This window comes from Salvia miltiorrhiza, chromosome 3, assembly GCF_028751815.1.
Source record: "Salvia miltiorrhiza cultivar Shanhuang (shh) chromosome 3, IMPLAD_Smil_shh, whole genome shotgun sequence".
Taxonomy (NCBI): domain Eukaryota; kingdom Viridiplantae; phylum Streptophyta; class Magnoliopsida; order Lamiales; family Lamiaceae; genus Salvia; species Salvia miltiorrhiza.
The window spans coordinates 23,509,559-23,532,238 of record NC_080389.1 but is presented as its reverse complement, the minus strand read 5'-3'; the positions used below and the strand labels follow the sequence as shown (position 1 = coordinate 23,532,238).

Genomic DNA, 22,680 nt, shown 5'->3' with positions numbered 1-22,680 from the left:
GCTCTGGAGCGCAGCTCTGCTCTGGAGCGTTGCTGGGCACAGCCCTGCGCCGAAGCGCTGCTGAGTCCAGCTCTGCCCTGGAGCGCAGCGCAGCTCTGCTCTGGAGCGTTGTTGGGCACAGCCCTGCGCCGAAGCGCTGCTGAGTCCAGCTCTGCCCTGGAGCGCAGCGCAGCTCTGCTCTGGAGCGTTGCTGAGCACAGCCTTACGCCGAAGCGCTGCTGAGCCCAGCCCTGCGCCGAAGCGCAGCTCTGCTCTAGAGCGCTGCTCTGACCCGTAGCGCTGCTCTGACCCGAAGCTCTGCTCTACCCCGAAGCGCCGCTGAGCGCAGTCATGCGCCGAAGCGCTGTTAAGCGCAGCTATGCCTCGGAGCGCTGCCCTTCGCAGACCTAGGGTTTGTGCAACAGCACAGTCCTATTCCGCCTTCCACTCCTACGACCTGTTCTCCGTTCCTCGTCTGATCATCGTCGTTCTCGTCTCGTTTTACCATAATTACAGATTACAGTCGAAAAACAAAGTACAACTTGAAATTCTAATCTAACCACGGATTTTCTCGTGGTGGAAAAACGATTACAACGTCAAAACGACGTATCCCACGAATCAACAGACCACGTAGAACAGCAGCAGCAAAACAAAAATAACGCGTATTATTAATCGTACGCGAATTAACTGACAGAGCCAAGAAAAGCAATCCAGGCTCTGATACCAATTGAAGGATTATTGCCCCAACGAGATCGTTTCTTGGATATCTTAATTTGCCATACAATGATTAATTCCTAACATGCTCCTATGAATTTAAGTGCCACACATAGGAGTTAGAATTACTTACTTGAAAACTGTATGCAAAGGCTGTCGATGATCGAGTTGAACGACTCCAGCTCTGACCTTTTGAACTGTATCCCGCTCAGCTTTCACCGTTGGATGGACACCGAGCTATGAAAGTTCTAAGGAAGATTCAACCCTGCACTGTTGCGCCTCCTATGCTGCTCTCGAAACCCTAATTTTGTGTGTGTGTTTCCTGAGAGCAGACAACTGTATTTAAATACAAAATACAGCGCTGGGGCGCTAATTCTGTGTTGGCCAAAAATTCCAACTAGGGCAAGGAGACTTTGGGCCAGTCCAGGGACCAGATACAAGGAATAAAGATGGGCCTCCAATGAATTAATTTCTATGATCAGCCCAGATCATAATTAATTCATAAGTATTAATTCATTCCACTAGAGAATCAATACTGACTTACGCCTTTATTGCCGGTGATGAGTCGGGGCTTGTATTTAGACTTATTAAATCTTCGTATTTAAAATATCCGACATCCATTAATTAATTAGAGCTCTAACAGCTTAAATTAATTAATATCTTTGTAATCCTTAAGCAGTACCACTCAAACTTTATTATTGCGTCTGAACTTAATCAACCTGCAGGGTTTAACGCAATAAACCTTATTGAGCTCCTTAAGGGGATGTCATTATCATATACCGGATACGGGTACTAATACAGATAATCAAATATCATATATTAACCGCTATCACCCAAGATACAGAGTACTCAAGTTACTATATAACTCTCACCCATAGTAAATCAAAGTGATATACGAATCACCATATATATTTGAAGACTTATTAGTATTAAGATTCTATTAAGTCACCGAGATCTTGATTCTTCACTTATGTCAGATAGAAGAATACATCTCACTGTGATCCTATCAATACGTTATGACGTACCAGTATAGACAAGTAGTCAAGACAAACTCCTTCTATCTATACTGCAGCCTAAACCAATGACTCGTCCTAGAGTCATCTCGGCTGTGATCATTTTATATCTCTCAAGATTATTCCAATTATATGGTCTTCTATGATCTACAACACACCATATAACCTACTTATATAGAGATAAGGAACCTTAACATACATATGCAATCATGAACACAATCAGATATGAGATTAAAAAGTGAACATAGGAATCATTGTATACAAGCATAAAAGGTTCTTGCTTTCAGTATACAAATCCAACATAACACGCATCGGCTGAAAATTCTTCGGTGTGCCGAGAAATCCCGAACGGAGCTGTCACAGCCTCACCCCATGACTAGAACATAAGTCCCTCACAGGATAATATAGTGCTGTCACGTGGATTTGCTTCAGAATATCTTCAAACAAAATGCAAGGCTAGAAGCCCCGAGAAGTTGCGGCAAAGCTGTGATTCCCAATACTCCAGCCACAGAACAAGGTGGCATGTGGCTTGAAAACCCATTTTCAGAGCTATTATATAACACTCAGTTTAGAACCTCGTGGATAGGTCACAAGGCTGTTGTCAATCACGCTTTGCACAACACCCCCGCACACTTGCACTACCAAAAAATAAACAAACCCATAAGATATTGTGAGTAAAACGAGCATACTAAATTAAGAGATTTGAGAAATGAAGGTCTTCCCTATCGAACTAGACTGCATTATAGTTGTCTGAGTTTTCCTCACAACATTTCTGAGTTTTGACTTGTAACCATTTTCTCTTCACCAAAGACCTTATTGTTGAGGCAAGTTCTCTTTGAGCAGCTTCTTCTCCAACAAACAATTCCCTCTCCTGCGAAGACACAATTACTTATACATGTGACCTCCCCCCATCATCTTACTTTGCACCATATTGAATATAAAGAAAATATAGGCAGTTAAGTTGTTATGCTTACGTGGCAAGTAGTTAGTGAGGTTAGCTAGAGCTGTTAGTAAGTTAAATCAAAGTTGTATTTTTCCTCTATAAATGTAATGATGGTGATCAAGGAATAAACTGATTCTTCTCTGTATCTCTTTTCCTCTATCATCTGCAAACTCTCTTCTATGGTTTTTCTCATGTCTAACATGGTATCAGAGCTTTGTACCAGAATCATAAGGTGATGGCTGAGACTTGCAGTCAAGCAAGTTGGTTTTAGTGAGAAGATCCCGAATATACTTGGTCTGAGAGAGATGATAAGCTTTGTTGTGCTTAGATACCTCAACACCAAGAAAGAAACGAACGCTGCCAAGAGTCTTTAATGCAAACTCATGAGATAAACTTTGAATGAACTGATGTACCAGCTTTGAATCTTCCCCAGTTATTAATATATCGTCCACATATACTAAAACCAATAATAAGCTGCCTGATTTCCACATAAAGAAGAAAGAGTGATCAGAGGCTGAGTGTTTAAATCCATACCTGACTAGATGAGCCTTTAGCCTTTCATACCATGCCCTAGGAGCTTGCTTGAGGCCATAAAGTGATTTCTTCAACTTACAAACCCAATTTGGATGCTTTGGGTCTTCAAAACCAGGAGGCTGCTTCATGAAGACCGGTCTGTCTAGAACACCATTCAGAAACGCATTATTTATATCAATGTGTTGTATATCCCAATTAAAAGATGCAGCTAAAGAGAACAACAGTCTCACTGATACAGGCTTTATGACTGGGCTAAAAGTCTCCAAAAAATCTAGGCCAGCCAGCTGTTGAAAACCTTTTGCAACTAGTCGAGCCTTGAGCTTGTCAAGTGTATCATCAGGGTTTAGTTTGACCCTGTAAACCCATTTGCAATCAATAGGATTAGTGCCTGAAACTGGAGGGACAACTTCCCAAGTTTCCTTCTGTTGGATAGCATTGATTTCAGCCTCCATGGCTTTGTACCACAAAGGATCAGCAAGAGCAGCAGAGTCAGAGGAAGGTTCTGTAAACTTTGTGCTAGAAGTGATGATGTGAGCTACTTTATCTCCTGAAGCAGATGAAAATAAAACTGAAGGAGGGAGGTGAGATGTGGCTATGTAAACTTTAGGCTTAAACACTCCAGTTTTTGATCTGGTAGTCATGGAGTGTTTGTTTTGAATAGGAGGGGCTGTTGTAACTGGACAATGAGAGGAAGATTGTGCAGGTGAAGTTGGATGTGGAGAGTGTGGTGAGTGAGATGGTGAGGGAGGAGGACTAGGATGGGGTAGCTGATGAATATGTGGTGCTGGAGAAGGCTGAATATATGGTATGGGAATAGGGTAATCAGGAACTGTAGATGATGAGATAGAGAGTGGGGAGGGTGGTGGAAATAGTTCCAAGTAGGGAAATTCTTGTTCATTAAAAATAACTGTTCTAGCTATATATATTCTGCCTGAGGAGTGAAGGCATCTATATCCCTTGTGTTCATGACTATAACCTAGAAATAAGCATTTGGAAGATCTGTATTGAAGCTTAGATGAGTTGTATGGCCTGAGATATGGATAACAGCTGCACCCAAACACCTTTAAAAACTGATAATCTGGGATTTGTTTGAAAAGAGCTTGATGAGGTGAAATGTTAGTGAGAGATGGAGTTGGTAGGCGATTTACACAGCAGTTGTGAATGCATCCCACCAAAAAGTCTGAGGGAGAGAAGCAGTGGCTAGTAAAGTAAGACCAAGCTCAACAATGTGTCTATGTTTTCTTTCAGCTTTACCATTTTGTTGATGTGTGTGTGGACAAGAGTGCCTAAATGTGATGCCTAGTTTTTCCAGAAAGGTTTTAAGGATCTAAACTCTCCTCCCCAATCTGATTGTACAGCTTTTAGTTTAAAAGAAAATTGTCTATCAATGAAAGTATAAAATCTTTGAAAAATAGAAAGTACCTCAAATTTGGCAGTAAGAGGATAGATCCATGTGAACCTTGTAAAATCATCTATGAAATGAATGTAATACTTGTATCCATTCTGTGAAACAGTAGGGCTTGGTCCCCAAACATCAGTGTGAAGTAATTGAAACGGAGCAGTGGTTTTAACTGGTACAGATGGAAAATGTATAGCATGTATTTTTCCAATAGCACAAGAGTTACAGAATGTAGGATCAGACAAGTTTACATTCATTTGCATAGCTTTGAAAGTGGATTTAAGAACATTATTGCTAGGATGTCCTAATCTAGCATGCCAAATGTTTACATCAGAATGAGAAACAATACATTGCATAGATTGGTGTTTATTTTCAGTAGGAGAAACAGCAGCAGTTGATGGTTTTGAAGTAGAAACGTTGGAGAGATTGAGATGATACAATCCATCTTTAAGTGTGCCCTCCAGTAAAACTTGGTGAGTAAGTTTGTCCTTTACAAAACAAAAGGTAGAGTGAAATTCAATAAACACATTGTTGTCTTGTGTAAATTTTGATATGCTAAGCAAGCTTTTGGTTATGTGAGGCACAAACAGTATATTGCTAAGATGAAGATGATTAGATGAATTCACACAGGGTAATGTTGATGAACCAGTGTGTGTGATTTGAATTTGAGAGCCATTACCTACAGTAAGTGACTCAGAACCATGGTAAGGTGTTTGGGTTTGCATGTTGCCCATATCTGCAGTGACATGTGCTGAAGCACCTGAATCAAGATACCACTCAGAGGTAGGAATAGCTTGATGGTGAGTAGTGTTAGTGTAAGCTGCAGGGGTATACTGAGAGTTTGAATTAGTGTTAGGAGAGGAGATGTTGTGGTGAGAAGTAGAGTTTGAGATATTTTCAGTGTTTGTGAGATGAGCTTGAGGTGTAGAGGTTGATGAAGAGTCAGGACCAGTAAAACTCACATCAAAACGTTTGAAGCACTTGAAAGCTACATGATTTGTCTTACCACAAAGTTGACAAATCGGTTTATTTCCAGAAGAATACCTTCCTCCTCCTCTACCACGGTTGCTAGACCCCCTGCCATACCTGCCACCACGGCCACGACTTGCATTGTTGCCATTGTTGTGATGATAGGCTGCATTGGCTTGCGGTTGAAAAGTGAGATTAACCATTGCAGAGGTTGCAGCAGCTTGGTTTTGGAGACGCAGCTCATGAGTTTGTAGTGCAAATTGCACCTCATGAAGCGTCAGATCTTCACAGCGTGATGAAAGTAATACGCTGATACTTTCATATTCTCCTCCAAGACCTTGAAGAATGTATGAGATTAGGTCAGATTCAGAGATCGGCTGGTTGATATTGAAGAGCTGATCTGAAATCTCTCGAAACTTTAGGATGTAATCATCAACTGTAGAGTCGCCTTTCTTCGTGTTTTGAAGCTGACTTCGAAGTTGCATAGATCTGGCTTTCGATTGAGAGTGAAATAGAGTCTCAAACGCTTTCCAGATTTGAGCAGCAGTGGTGCATCGGCCAATGTATCCGAGCATCTGTGGAGTGATAGACGCTAAGATCCAACTGAAGAGAAACTGATCTCTTCTTAACCAAGTGAGATACTCTGGATTAACAGTGGAATTTCCATCCAGAAACTGAGCAGGAGCATCAATTTGAAGAAGAACATCTTCAAATCCATAAGCTCGTGCAGTGGCATGAACTTGAACTTTCCAAAAATTGTAGTTCGTACGATCCAATTTTAGAGATATTGGATGCATATTTGGGAGATTTGTGAGGTTAGATGATGGTGATTGAGTAGAATCAGAGGTAGAAGAATCTGTAGACATGATGTTCGATGAAAAGCGTGAACAGAAAAGAAAACAGCGAAGCAGAAGCTTTGAAGAAGAAACCACAGTGGATCAAGAGAAATGGCTCGATACCATGTTAGACAATTTCTTACTATAGGAGTACCATCGGAGTACCATCGGAGTACCATAGGAGCACTTCAATATCTTACTATTACACGACCTTATATTTCATTTATGGTTAACAAGCTCAGTCAGTTTCTCCAGCAACCCACTGAACTTCAATGGAAGGCCTGCAAACGCCTTCTCCGGTACCTTAAAGGAACCCTCTCTTATTCTCTCAAATTTTCTTCATCGCCCTATCTCACATTGAATGCTTTTTCTGATGCGGATTGGGCTGGATCTTTAGATGATCACAAATCTACAGGAGGTTACTTGGTTTTTCTTGGTCCAAACCTTTTATCTTGGAGCTCAAAGAAGCAGGGTATTGTATCGCGTAGCTCTACCGAAGCCGAGTATAGGTCTTTGGCTGATACATCCATGGAGCTTGTATGGATAAAATCCCTTCTCGTTGAACTTGGCTACAACTTGTCTCAAACCCCTACTCTGTGGTGCGACAACAAAAGTGCAGCAGCAATGGCTTCTAATCCGGTTCTTCATGCCCGAACGAAGCACATAGAAATTGACATTCACTTCGTCCGAGACAAAGTGATTAACAAGGAACTTGACGTGCAGCATATCTCCACATCTGATCAGCTCGCTGATATGCTTACAAAGCCTATTGCTGATATTGCCCTTTGAAAAAGGCTGAGTCTTCATCTTTTTTGGGGTTGTATTGAATATAAAGAAAATATAGGCAGTTAAGTTGTTATGCTTACGTGGCAAGTAGTTAGTGAGGTTAGAGCACCCGCATCGCGGGTCCTCGATGGGGTACTCGAGGAGACCATCGTCCTCGAGGAGGGCGATGCGGCGAGGAGCTCCTCGAGGACTCCTCGAGTTATCGAGTATCCTCGATAGGGCGAAGGAGATGGCGCGTGCAATGCACGCGCCCAATTTAAAAAAAAAATGAAAAAATTGAAAATTCGAATTTATATACACTTTTTGACTGCAGCTCCTCGGTCTCCGCACCTTTGACCGACGGATTTAATTTTTTTTTTTTTTAATTTTCCCTTCTTCTCTTCTTTAAAACACCCATCTTCTTCTTCTCTTCTCCACACCTCTTCTCCTTCTTCCTTCATCCTTCTTCTCTTCACACCTGTTCTTCTCCTACAATTTTCTCCGTCATGGATCCACACAACCCTTTCTACGATCCAAATTGGTGCCCTGATCTCTCCTCCGATTATCATCCCGATATGGGAGGAATCAACTTGGAGGAGAGCCCGCCCGAGGAGGAACCGGTGAGTGCTCAGCAGAGTGTCTCCCCACCAAAAAAAGGCGGCCGGAGGAAGGAAAAGGCCACCAAAATGAAGCACGACAAACCAAAAGTTTACCGTCATACTTACCTTCCACAGCATACGGATCTCATCGTCCAAATTTGGGCGGAGGAGACCAACGACTCGATCCGTGGGACGGATCAGAAGGGAGAGTCATATTGGGGCCGGATCCGCGAACGTGTGAACCCCATCCTCGGCGTCGACCTCGGCATCAAGCAACTTCAAGGCCACTGGTCCCGGGTGAGCGCGAATGTGCGTCTCTGGGAAGCTGTTTGGGTGGAGACGAGCAACAATTGGCCGTCCGGTCATTCGGATGATATGATTCGTGAAAAGGCCCAAATCATCTTCAAGGCTAGAAGCCCAACCAATGCCTCCTTCAATTTCTGGAACGCGTGGAGAACTCTCCGGCACAATCCCAAGTTCAAGTCGATGTACCTCCTTGGAGACGTGCATGCCTCCAAGAGGACAAAGACTACGGAAGAGGGCGGCTTCACCACCTCGGCGTCGGGCGAGGAGATCTCTTCTGCTCGGCCCATTGGCAACAAGGCGGCGAAGGCGGCGGCCAAGGCGGCGAAGGCGGCGGCGAAAGGGAAAGGGAAGGCTGCAGCGTCGCATACGAGCTCGGATCCTCCACCAGAAATTGTGGAGAGGTTGGATAGGAACGACGCGCAGATGAGGGCATTCACCGCCCAGTACCAGCGGAGGAACGATCTCCGGGAGAGGGAGCTCGATATGCAGCTCCTGAACACGGATACGACGAACATGACGGACGCACAACGTGCATTGCACGCGTCCATGGTCGCCGACGTGCTCAGGCGTCGTGGTCTATCCTAGGCTTTTAATTATGTGATTTTAATGATGTTTTAGGTTTTTTAATTTTTTATGTATTTTTTTTTTATGTTTTAAGTAATTTTAAATTTTATGTTTAATCCAGTATTTAAATATGCAATTTAAATTATGCAATAAAATTTAAATGAAAAACATAAAATCAAAACTAATATTATCAAGGAGGCTATCAAGGAACCCCAATGCAGCACTACCTACTCAACACAAACACTATCAAGGAGGCTATCAAGGAGGCTATCAGGAGGTCCCAATGCGGATGCTCTTAGCTAGAGCTGTTAGTAAGTTAAATCAAAGTTGTATTTTTCCTCTATAAATGTAATGATGGTGATCAAGGAATAAACTGATTCTTCTCTGTATCTCTTTTCCTCTATCATCTGCAAACTCTCTTCTATGGTTTTTCTCATGTCTAACACACCAAGATACCATCAAAGTTCTGCTTCACCATCACTGTAATCACCCCAACATTTGATTGTCCTTCCTTCGACAGGCGCTGTGTTAGTACTCTTACCATTTGGAGAAACGACATTAGGAGATTCTACATCTGCATCAGCATCTGGATAAATGACATTAGGGCAACGCCCCAATCTTCGGCTTCTCTGCGGCAATCAGCCATGGAAGAAGGCGGCGGAGTCCTGTTCACCGATGGAAGCCATCTGGAGATGTTTGATTGTTCGATCCCTAGGCAGCAGCAGCAGGCGAGGCTGCCGGTGACATGCACGGTGGTGGTGCTCAGCACACTGCCCGAATAGTGGAGCCCTTTTTTCCGATTTGTTCTTCTCCCTTTCGTTGCGTGTGAGATCCGATCGGAGCTCCGTTTTTCTAAGAGAAGGTTTGCAGATAAATCCCAACAAAAATCGAGAAAGGAGAAAGTAGATATCCGTCTTCCCCAGAATTCCAGATAGATGGGGTAGTTTTCCCTTTATTTATTTTTTATTTTTCATTTTGCTGGAAAGAACTATAAAAATTATCCACAAACCCATGAAGAAAATAAATTCTGATGACCCCTTTTCTCTTAGAATTGAGCGAGCTAGGGTGAGTAGCAGATTGTCCTAATGTTTTTCGATTAAGAGAGAGAGAGAGAAAGATTTCCCTTTTTTCCAAAAAATCAAGGAATTCCCAGCTTTTAGCTTGAAGTTCTTCACCCACAAACCCAGATATGAAATTATGAAGCCACAATTATCTCCCCAAATATTTGAGAGAGATAATAAATCCGATAAACGAAGAGCCCAACTTTGATTTGAGGAATTAGCCCTTCTGCTTAGAAATAACGAACCGGCCTTTGTCTTTTCTAGTTCGAGTTGGTTTGTTTTGATTTTGACTGGTTTGAGCCAGGACTATTTTGGGACGATGGTTAGGCCGGAGTTCCAGAAACTTTCCTTTCCGCTTTTCTGGTCGTGGTTGGTTTCTTCAGACGAGCATTCTTTTTCCTTTTCTGGTTTTTACCTTTGGGTTTGCCATGAAAAAGTTTTAATGAGGCTCGGCTCTTAGTCTGCTCTTTTGTGCTTTCAAGGGTTTTGGTTTCTTTTTCTTTAATAAAATTGCATTTTAATAATAACGAAGAGCCCAAATTTTTTATTTGGGGGTTTTTCCCTTTTACCCAAAAATGGTGATTTCGCTCTTGCTCTGATGAAAACCAAAAAAGAGAAAATGATAGTTTTTGAAGATTGCTTAAAGATCGAGAGATTCCCAATTTTTCTAGAGAGAAATTGAGTGTGGTTGATAAGCACTAGAGATGTCAAAAAAGCCCGAAACCGACGGGTCGACCCGAATAGACCGATAAAAAAGGTGGGTTAGGGCTGAAAATTTTTAGACCGAAAAAAATTTAGCCCGAATGGCCCGAACCGAAAATAACCCGAGCCCGATAGGGTTGGCCCGAAAACTGAGTGGGTTGGCCCGATTAACCGAACACTTTCTTAATAAGTGATTTCTAAACTTTAATACTTTACTTTTTAATTTGATAATAACATTTTGATGCTTGTATAATACTCCCTCCGTCCCGCCCAAGATGCTACATATTCCTTTTGGGGCCGTCCCAACAAAGATGCTACATTTCTATATTTGGCAAAAATAAAGAATTTTAAACACTTAATTAACACTAATTAAGTATTTCTTTATTACTTTTTCTCTCCTACTGCATCACTTAATTACCTTCTATTTCTTACTTTATCACTTTATTACTCTCTCTCCTACTTTATCACTTTATTACTCCCTCCGTCCACGAAATGAGTACCCATATTTCCTTTTTCGTCCGTCCACAAAATGAGTACCCATTTCCCTTTTTGGCAAGTGTACCCCACACATCTCTTTAATTAATACACTCAAAAAGTGGGTCCCTTAAACTATTTACACTACACTCCATACATTTCTTAAAACCCGTGCCGTCCACAAATGGGTACTCATTTCGTGGACGGAGGGAGTATTACACACTTTAAACATTAATCTACAACTCCTTAAATCCCGTGCCAAAAAATAAATGTAGCGTCTTGGTCGGGACGGAGGGAGTATGTTTTGATTTTTTCTAACGATCAATAATAAATATTTATGATATAAAAGTCAAAGAGAGATAGTAATTTATGCTATATCTATGTACAATTTTTATTGGAAACAAAGTTAAAATTAGATATTATGTAAATTTATATTAAAATAACACTAATTTTTGTATCTAAAATAAGACGAAATGTTTTGATTTAAAAAGCACGACATATTTTTATTACAATAATATGATTATCCATATAAAAAAATTATACATATAAAAAAATCATAAATTTGTGGGCCCGAACGGGCTAGCCGAAACCGAGTGGGTTAGGGTTAGGGTCGAAAAATTTTAGCCCGAAAAATAAAAAAACAGACTAGCCCGAACCGAAAATAAACCGAAACCGAATGGGTTGACCCGAAACCGAGTGGGTTGGCCCGATTGACATCCCTAATAAGCACATCCACATGAGATTCATTGAGACCCCGTGCCCCGATTCTTCAAAAATCCGAAAAAGACTTACCAGACAAGAAATAATAAAAATTTTGAAAACCGTTCGAAACATCTTCAGGAACTGGGTACCTATCCAAGGAACTTTAATCCCCTGAATTTTCATAAAAATCACCCAATAAAACCGATAAATTCTTGATGGAAAACAAAGAAACCTCACGTCTTAGCTCGATTTCCCACAGACGGCGCCAGTTGATGAGTTCATGAATAATTTCCATAATAAAAGCTAGCTAAGAATATTTCCCACAACGGCGCCAGTTGATGAGTTCATGAATATTTTCCATAATAAAAGCTAGCTAAGAATAGATAAAAACAGTAAAATGATAGAGTTTTCATTATTGGAGAAGAGTTATGAGTACAAGTCAAGAGAGTAAGAGAGTCCCCCATTTCCATGCATAAGAACCCTATTTATAGATGACTAGTTGGGTTTAGCCCTAAAGCCCATAAAACAGTGTAATAAGGCCCAAGTCGTTGACATAGCTAGAGGTTATAGCTGAAATCTGTCATAACTGGAGGTCATAGTTGGAATCTGCCCTAGCTGGAGGTCATAGCTGGAATCTGTCATAGGCTCATAGCTGGAATCTGCCCTAGCTGGATGTTGGCATAGCTGGACTTTGACATAGCATTCAAAGTAGGCTTCTGAGCTAAACTGTCCCCGAAGCGCCCCCGCAAGTGGATTTCGAAGGGTGGTCTGCCAAGGGTGAGATTTTCACGGGTGCACAGCGCTGGTGCACATTTTACTCCTCATCACAAATTACTTAGTTATTCCAACTTATAAAGTTTACCAAACATGCATTAAATGTATAAGTCTTAATTACATGCATTTAATTACTAGTAGAGTGTCTAGTTGAGTTGATTGACCGGATAGTTTTTCACCATGTTGTCATGAGTTCAATTGCTCCTGATGGTAATTAAGATCTTAATTACATACATAATAACATAGTGAAATTTAAGAAAAAAATTTAATAAAAAAAATAGTAATGAGACATTATAAAAATTAAATAAAATATTACTCCCTCCGTCCCATTATTTATGGGACGTAGCTTTTCGGCACGGAGATTAAGGAGAAGAAAATTAGTGGAAAGAGGTGTGTGGTCTACATATTTAGAATTGTGTTTAAGGGATTATTTATTATTCTTATTTTATTAATATAAAATAAAAAATTTTTATCATTAATTAAAATTATAAGTCTGGAATTAATTAATAATGCCAAATAATCTTAAACTAAAATAATTATCCCCTACCTATCAAGTTTACTCCACTTGTTGATTTTCTTCCAATATTCATTTCTTAAAAATCGAAACTAAACCTTCTGCCAACCAAATCAAATTTTTGGCAAAACTTAATTTCAGAATTCATTAATTAAAATTTATTGCCTGCCAATCATCTGAAACTGAGCCCTAGCTCCTTCCCTTCATCTCCGGCTAGGGATGTCAATCGGGCCAACCCACTCGGTTTCGGGTCAACCCATTCGGTTTCGGTTTATTTTCGGTTCGGGCTAGTCGGTTTTTTTTATTTTTCGGGCTAAAATTTTTCGACCCTAACCCTAACCCACTCAGTTTCGGCTAGCCCGTTCGGGCCCACAAATTTATGATTTTTTTATATGTATAATTTTTTTATATGGATAATCATATTATTGTAATAAAAATATGTCGTGCTTTTTAAATCAAAACATTTCGTCTTATTTTAGATACAAAAATTAGAATAATTTTAATGTAAATTTACATAATATCTAATTTTAACTTTGTTTCCAATAAAAATTGTACATAGATATAGCATAAATTACTATCTTTCTTTGACTTTTATATCATAATATTTATTATTGATCGTTAAAAAAAATCAAAACATATTATACAAGCATCAAAATATTATTATCAAATTAAAAAGTAAAGTATTAAAGTTTAGAAATCAATTATTAAGAAAGTGTTCGGTTAATCGGGCCAACCCACTCAGTTTTCGGGCCAACCCTATCGGGCTCGGGCTATTTTCGGTTCGGGCCATTCGGGCTAAATTTTTTTCGATCTAAAAAATTTCAGCCCTAACCCACCTTTTTTATCGGTCTATTCGGGTTGACCCGTCGGTTTCGGGCTTTTTTGACATCTCTATCTCCGGCGACTAAACTTCACACACACAGCAAATTAAAAAAAAAATCAAAATACCCAAATCCACAAACCCAAATCAGCAAATCGCCAAATCCACAAACCGACGAAGAGGATTTCAGGGGCGTCTTCTTCTCTGCCACCGTCCTCGCGTTGTCGTTCGGGAGGCCCGCGCCGCTGTTGCAGGAGGGGCGTCGTGAAGCTGGCGCTTGCCAACGGGGAAAAATGCGGCGTGAATCAGGCGGCGCTAGAGTTTAGGAGGTGGTGGAGGCGGCGGGGGGCGGTGGCGATGGGATGTCGCCGCTGTATATGAAGGGGGGAAACTAGTGCGCAGAGGAGGCAGCGGCGTGGAGCAGGTGGAAGGCGAGGTAGGCGGCGGCGTGGGTGGAGACGGCGCCGACAAGTGCAAGAGAGAGATGAATTAGGGGTAAGAAGCGGCGGACTCAAAGAGAGAAAATGAAATGATTTTTTAGAGACCTCAACCTCAAGTCCGATTACTTTAGATAATTAGGAGATTAATTAACATCTTAATTGACCCCTTATCTTTTCCCAAATAGGAAACGTGCCATTTAGGTTGGGACAACCCAAAAAGGAATACGTGCCATGAATAATGGGACGAAGGGAGTAACATGTAATATAATTTTCTTAGTAACCTTATTCTTGTAACAAACGAATAAGCATTGTTTCTCATCTAGGGTAAATTCTACCCCGCACAGAGGTGTCGGGCACTCTCATACTTTCCACCGTTGGATGTCTGACACGTGTTTAAGCTTCTTTTTGTATTTAACATAAATTTAAAGTTTATATAAAATGAACTCCGTTAACTTTCGTCTGTGTAATTATTAGTAATGACCCTGATTTTCAACTTTACTCTGTTCAAGGTGCAGCTGTCATTCATATGCACGATTTTTCATAGTATCGACAAATCGTTTCGGCAGATGATTTGTATTCTTGTCCAACTTTAATTTTGTTCGGCAAATATATTAATTTGAGAAGTATGTTTATTACGAAGTATTTTAAAAGAAATTAATTTTAAGATTTTTTTTTGGATACGTAATTTATTATTTTCGGCAATGAGATTTGGCAACTCATTTTGTACGCTAGGCTACAATTTTTTGAGATTTGGCAACTCATTTTTAAGAATATGAACAGTTTTTTATTTTTTTTCTATAATTTGCAATTTTTTTCATTTGAATTTTGAATTTACGCGGAAACAAAAGAAAGTGCGCGTCGTCTCCTTCTTCATTTTTCCATTCCTCCATTTTCTTCTAATTATTGTTCTTTTCAATTCCCATTTTCTGCTCTAATTTCTTCATCTCAATTTAACCAACTTTTTATTCATTCCACCCGCAAGAATCAAATCCTTACACAATCCTTCAAAGATCCCCTAAAAAAAAAATCCTCATGTCAAATGCTTTTCGGCACGCAGCGGCATCGCTGAAGACAGTATTTGCCGCGGACTTCACGTCGTGGAAAGCGCGCGACCTCAGCTTCTCCTTGGCCGCCGAAAGGGCACTGAGTGGGGGCGCTGTAGTAGTTCGAGCAGAAGTTGTAAACCACCTTCAGATTCGGATCGCTGGTTTGGGAGAAGGGATTGGATTTTGGAGCTTGTTCTTGCGGCGCTCATCGTCGTCGCGTTGCTACTGAAAACAAGAAGGTAAATTTTCGTGAATATGATTTTTCTATCAATCTAATCAAATAAAAAAGAATTTTTTTTCTAATAAATTTACCTGGCTGTATGTATTCTTTTATGCTCTCAATTTAAATTTACGTTGTGTTTCTGCTCATCAGATTATTAGACTTAAATGCTTTTATTGAATCTTAACATATTATATTGAAAAATGTAGTGAATTAATATTTTTTCTTTCCAAAGATGAATTGTTCTTTACAATTAATCAATTGATATATGATATATGGACCTTATGGTGTTTATGATGCCACTTTGCACATGAGAGATTGATATTTGAAGTAGTATATGATTTATTAACTTTATATTGAGAAGAAGAATAGAAGAATGAATGTTTTGATGTTTGTTGTTGTCTTTCTGTGAGTTTATATCCATTTACTTTGACGAATATATGCTATTTTTATGTTGGCTCAACAGCTAATGTTTTTTTAAAATTTTGTTCATTATTTCATATCACGGAGGTATAGTCCAGTTCATGTTGTGGTATTTTGCCTTTTCCTTTCTCTGCTTGAATTGGAGAAGCATTAAAGTTCTTATTTCATTTGAATGCTCGTGTTTTCCTCCTTAGAACTTCTTAACGCCCCTTTTCTTAGCCGAGAATTGGATTGTGGTTTCTACTTTAGGTGTTGAATAAAACACCTCTTGTTTTTTAGCTTTGAGGAAAAGCTAATGAACATTATGATAATTATTTGATTTCTTGTGTACAATCAAGCTAATATCTTCCTTTATCATCTTCCAAGTTTTGATATCTGGATTTTCGTCTTTCCCCTTAGGATAGGCCTCAGTAAGAATTTCTATATTTAATTCGCTTGATTTTTAGTTTATTTTAGTTATTTGGATGATGTAGAAGTTGTATTTAAGGATTCTGAGGCATTCCTTGCAAGCACATGAAATTATTGGTTTTTGCAAACCTATATGCCAAAATATATAGTTGTGGAAATGTCTCATAAATTTCTTGCGTGCAGAAATATCACGTAACTGAGAAAAATGAGGTGCAACCAGCTGCCATGAATGCCTTTGAGTTGATTTTCATGTCAAAAGGTCTGGATCTTGGGAATCTATTTGATGAACAAATGTGAGTTGTTTCATCTCTTCAGTTGCCAAGAATTATAGTTATAGAAACAAATGATAGAATTAGTGATACAAGTGATTGTGGATGTTCAAACTCTTATCACAATGAAACTATTTTATTACCTCTCATATATTTTTGCTTTCCTTGGCACTGGTTGCAGGGATTCAAGAGAGAAACGAGGTTCACATCTAAATCCTTAGCAAAGGATATAATTAGTAAAAAAGAGAGAAACAAGGTTCTCTCACCTGACGTTTCCTGTGCAGTGAGGTATTCGAATGGAAGTGGTGTTGGTGTTGTCTCATAGTATAAATATGAGACATTTACGGTGAGATGTGGCTTCTTGTGTTGCTTAGGCAAATGCAATCTCAACTGTATATATAGGACCCTCTCTCCTTATATAATGAAAATCCCCAAAAAAGACCATCTTTTGGTGCTAATCTATTTCTGCAGATTTCAGTTGGAAATAATTGCAATTCAACACTTCTCATTTTGTTACACGAGTTAGTGATTTAGCTATTCATATAACGTCAAAATTCAAAATTAATTGAAGGCTTTTGAAATTATAGAAAGATCGAATTTGTAGCAAATCAAAAATATTGGGACATTATTCAAATATTTTTCAAAATCAGTTTGCATCCAAAGTTGAGAATTTAAATTGTAATGATCTCTTTCATTTCGTATGTAGTAACAAGAGGTACACAACATAAAAAAGGCAGTTCTCCTCATTGTATTTACACCATCACTTGTATTTCCACCATATTTCTAAATACACAACAAAAATTGCATCTCCCAACATATTTCCAAATACATCAATATAAATGCATCTCCTACTCTACCTCGACTGCCTCAATGCCTATGAGGACTCAACTTATGATTCACAGCTCGAGGTCAGATTCTGGGAGCAGCTGTGGACGTCTGTGAGGAATGGTTTCGTCCGGTCCACCAACGTCTCCTCGGCTCCCATGGCGTTCTCATCTCCTCGACTCAGCTTGTGATTCACAGCCTCAATGCATACCTTGTTCTATAGTAGTAATAATTTCCTACATATTGCCAAATCCAACGGCCAATGATGTACTCTCTTGTCACTAAAAATGAAAGGAAACTGCATGATAACAAAAGAGCCTAAAGCAAGCACAATTTCTTGAAAGTAGACTAACCCATACGTCTCAATTTTTTTATAATTTTTTTTATGACAGCATAATAGAAGACACAAAAAAATACAGACAAATTGGGAAATCCTAATACATCAAGATTAACAAAATAAATTTGAATTCGAGATTTTTATTATTACCAGACCCAAAACTGCATAATAATCATTTGCAATAAAATAAAAAACATTTATCTTTGGTTGATTTATCATGATAAGATAAATTATGGCATTCAACTACACATATTATAGTGTAAATGTATGAATTTTCTAATTAGAGTGAGTTTCAATAACATAGAGCTGACATGCTACACTAACTTAAGTAAAAACCAACAGTTTTCATATGAAAAAATAGAGACTTAACAGCTACAATAGAATATATAATTCTATCTTATTTGAATCACCACCATTTCCACCTCTTTTTGTTTCTCACTTATCATTCTCTTTTTTCACGAGTAAAGCAACACCAAACAAAGTCCTTCACCGTAGTTTGCAACCTAAAAATGGAGTATAACAACAAAGAGAAACCACATCAAGCAATTCACATTATACAAATTAAACTATATCAAAAGGCACAAGTATATTTAGATGATGTAGTATATAAGGAAAGGTTCAGAAACATGCTGCGGAACATATAATTTGTTTGCATAGTTTAAATTATTAAATTACACTATAACTTAAAGCGCCTAATACCAAAATTCTGAGCTATCAGGAATAGAGTGATTGGAAAAGAAGGACAGGGAGAGGGCTGAAGCATTTCCTATGTTTTGTAGTCAGTAGATATGGGAAGGCAACTTTTTAGTATATTCCAGCTATTTAGTTCAATCTGTCCAACAATTGTAGGGAATTCTTACACTTCAACATATGTGACTATATTATTCTAATTAATATGATAGATTCTCTTCAAGTCCAAGTGTCCAACTTGCCAACTACATGAAATGTTTCTAGTACTAATGGATGTTTAAAGGAGATTGATTGGAGATAAGCAGTAGAATATTTGGATAGGGCAATGAAAGGGGTCTAAAAGGAAGGTGACTCGGGCAAAAGTGGGTATGGATTTGCATGAATTCTGGCTAAGATTATTTATATTTTGGGGCGGTTACGATCTAATATTTCAAATGTTGGCGGTTAGTTTTATCTGTTGCATAACACAGCCAATCGAATGCCCCCTAAGACAACATATATACATTCATGATCTTACATTTCCAAATTATATACACCAAGTCACCAACTACCCCAGATTCTCCAGTCTCCACAATGTAATAAGAAAAGCAACATAAAATAGATCCAATTCGTATATGAAAATGAGTGAAATGTAGCTTGAGGAAGAAATTTAACTAAATAGAGAATCACCAATGACTTAAATTAATTCAAAGATTTGGTTTATTATTCTAGAAATCAGATCTTAATGAGTAAAGCTCAAGCTGAACCATAGAAACTCAAAACCAAGCAGAAAAAGAAAGACAACAAAGAAATTCGGACAAATTAATTAGCAATGGAAATTTTGACAAAGCTTATCTGAAATCGAGTAAGGGATGGCGATGGCGAATGAGAGACTTCACCGTCAAAGGTGTTTAGGCGGTGGTGGAGCGGAGGTGGTGGAACGCGGCAACAGCTGTGAAAGAGAGATGAGAAATTAGAACTAAGCTACTAGCTAAACCCGCAGAAATTTCAAAAATCAAGCCCTATGCTTAAAGCCCTCTGTCCGAAAATTGGGACAAACTTACCTGAAATCGAGTAGGGGATGGCGACGGCGACGACGAATGAGAGACTTCACCGCCAAAGGTGTTCAGGCAGTGATGGAGCAGAGGTGGAACGCGGCAACCACTGTGAGAGAGAGAGACGAGAAATTAAGTGAGAGAAAGAGAAAGAGCAAATATAAAATTAATAATAAAGAGATAAGCAGGGCCGGCCCTGACATTTCGGGGGCCCTAGGCGAAAAGGAAAAAAGGGGCCCCTAAAAGAAGAAGCTTGGAGAAGTTGGAGTAGCAAATTTGAGATAGCTGTAAACTTGTAATATTGACCATAAAGTGCAATAAACTAGAAAACAATGATAAAATAATTATAAAAATAACTTGGATCTTCTAGCATTTTGAGACCCAAAATCATCAATAATTTCTTCAAGATCAAGCTTTTCTAATACCTCATGTTCAATGCATCATCCTCATCCTCATCTAAATCAATTTCTTCATTCTCAATATCATTAACTACTTCAACTTCATTCAAAGCATCAATTTTTTCATTCTCAATCACTTCTACTTCTTTCACCGAAGAACTAGAACTAGATATAAGAAATTTATCAAGAGCTCCTCTTTGAATTTTAATCACCTCATCAATTCTTTTTCTTTTATTTCTTTTTTGACTTCCTGAGGAATATTTTCTAGGCAACATTTTATAACCTTACAAACTAATAAAATGCCTCCTCTGAATTCTTGTAAATAATAAAAAAAATACCTTCCTTTTTCGAAAATGAAGCAAAGCTGCAAAGGCTGAGCAGCTGAGCAGAGAAGAATACCCTTTGGCCTTTGATTTCAGCCCAGGCAGAGCCGCAGAGGCAGCCGAGGCCCGACCGCCGGAGCAACGGCTGAGCAGCGGCGCAGCGCAGCGCAGCGAGCAGAGCAGCGGCAAGCAAATTGAGCAAATTGAAATTAAAAATAGAATGAGAGAGAGATGGATGGGCACTGGAGAATTAGCACAGAAAATAGGAAATTAGGAATGAGCAGCAGGGCAGCGCGATTGGAGAATTGGGAGAGAAGAGAGACGTTAGACTTTAGAGCTATTCAGCAAGGAAAAGAAAAAAAATAGAGAAAGAGACGTTGCTGCTGTTTTGCTGATTAGAAATAGGTTAGGTTGTAGATAAATTTTTTTTTTTTTAATAATTGGGCTACTAATACTAATGGGCTTTATATTTTTTGGGGCCCCTAAATTTGGGGGCCCTAGGCCATTGCCCCATTGGCCATATCAAAGGGCCGGCCCTGGAGATAAGAATAGACACTAGGCGATGGTGGTGGACCGGTGGTGAAGGAGAGCGGTGGGAGCGGTGGAGTGGGGCGGCAGAGGATTTTCGGTCGCATGGTGAGAGAGATGCGAGATGAAAGAGGGATCGACGAAAAATACACAAATATGAAATCTGATTTCTAAAATGGCGCCCAAAATGTACATTTGTATGTGTTGCCGAACATTCGATCACGTAAAATTGCCGAATTCTGATGCCGCAATACACCAATCCCCAAGAATGTAATGATGGCTTAACGGGAGGAGTTAACAGCGTTAACTCAACTCTGCAAAATAATAATAATAATAATAATAATAATAATAATAATAAATAATAGAACAAGGACACGTGTCGATCATCAGCTATGAGGGTGTCGGGCACCTCTGTGCGGCATAGAATTTACCCTCATCTAGATACATGATTTTTTATTTAGAGGAAAAAAGGGAAATGATAAACGCACATAATATGTGCGCACATAATTGGATATTTACGTCATTTTATATATTTTTATGAATTATAGAATTAATTCTATTTTAGTTGAATTTACAATTTACGTAATCACCCCCAACAATAATTAAGGAATGAATTGCATATAATCTTTGCACAATAATAAAATATTGTTTCCTTCAATTAAGCAAACCAATTCCACTCATAAAATCATTATTGTGATTTGTGACGCTCGATTATATTTAGCAAATCATCTACCTTTCTTTTGCACTACATACAGATACATGACTGTTAGTCAAATTGTACTCGTGACGAACACCGATTAGGTGGATGCCAAATAATTGGATGGTTAATTTAATTTTATCTTTTTGAATGATAATAAGTAATAGAAAATTGAAGGAATAATAATAATAATAATAATAATAATAATAATAATAATAATAATAATAATAATAATAATAATAATAATAATAATAATAATAATGATGATGATGATGATGATTAAGTAAATATCCCATCAAATTAACTTATTATTATTATTATTATAAAGAAAACCTAGTGAAATGAGATTATTGTAGCAATAGTGATTTATCAACCAATGATTGTAGTTTATATTGAATGACAAATTATAATACGCAATATTTTTTAAATATTATAATAAATTATAGTGATATGATTATGTTATAATAAATTAGATGAGATTATTATTAATACATAATTTATAGTAATTTAAAAAGTGTGCTAACAGACACCAGTTAAAAAACTGGTGTCGAGATAAAACATTCAATATATAATTATGTATTCCATCCGTCCACCAATTCTTGACCCATTTTGTCATTTTGGTCCATCCACCAATTCTTGACCCATTTCATTTTTAATAATTTTTTCACTAACAATAAAGTGTGACCCTCATTCCACTCACAATAACTCACCCATTTCTTAAAACTAGTGTCACTATGAAATGAGTCAATAAATGGTGGATAGAGGGAGTATCTTCATTTATACATGAAAGGTATAAATCAATTTAAATTGAGCAAGTTATGACAATTTAAAATTTCTATATGTTAAATATTTTTTTGTGTTTCTTTTAGTTTTTTAAAATATTGTTTTAAAGTTGAGATTATTGACACGTTAATGTAACGTTGAAACAAAAAATAGAAAATATGAAGGAATATCTAAAATGATTAGAATAATATAATATATTAGTTACATTATTTGATTATTTCATAAAAGTACAAGTTAATAAAAAAATCATAACAATTGTAAAATTAAAAAAAGTGTAAATGAGTGACTATAATTATGAGAATAATGTCATATGTTGAGCACATCGATCGATAACTAATAAAAATATACTATAGGACAATATATCATAATAAATTAGTGAACTCGAAATAAGTAAAAATATAGAAATAAATTACTATAGTAGCAAAAATAATGTCATACACTAACACATCTATTAATTACTAAATAAAATTATGCTATAGGACATTATATTACAATAAATTAGTGATCTTGAAATAAAAAATAAAAAATAAAAAAGAATAACTAAAATGCTTAGAATAATATCATATGTTATGTACATTCTTTGATTATTTC

At 38.1% G+C, this 22,680-nt stretch overlaps 3 long non-coding RNA genes across 3 annotated transcripts; 1 reads left to right on the top strand and 2 right to left on the bottom strand.

Annotated features, from left to right (window-relative positions):
- Window positions 1-1,933: 1,933 nt before the first annotated feature.
- On the bottom strand, window positions 1,934-9,920 carry LOC131015664 (uncharacterized). The gene is made up of 2 exons (XR_009098643.1): window positions 9,163-9,920; window positions 1,934-2,577 (listed from the first exon to the last, which is right to left on the bottom strand). It is a non-coding gene; the product is annotated as an uncharacterized LOC131015664 (long non-coding RNA).
- Window positions 9,921-14,961: 5,041 nt separating this feature from the next.
- On the top strand, window positions 14,962-16,906 carry LOC131015663 (uncharacterized). Its single transcript, XR_009098642.1, has 3 exons — window positions 14,962-15,393; window positions 16,389-16,498; window positions 16,656-16,906. It is a non-coding gene; the product is annotated as an uncharacterized LOC131015663 (long non-coding RNA).
- A 238-nt stretch (window positions 16,907-17,144) lies between these two features.
- Window positions 17,145-20,861, bottom strand: LOC131015662 (uncharacterized). The gene is made up of 3 exons (XR_009098641.1): window positions 20,638-20,861; window positions 19,370-19,556; window positions 17,145-19,257 (listed from the first exon to the last, which is right to left on the bottom strand). It is a non-coding gene; the product is annotated as an uncharacterized LOC131015662 (long non-coding RNA).
- Window positions 20,862-22,680: the final 1,819 nt, after the last annotated feature.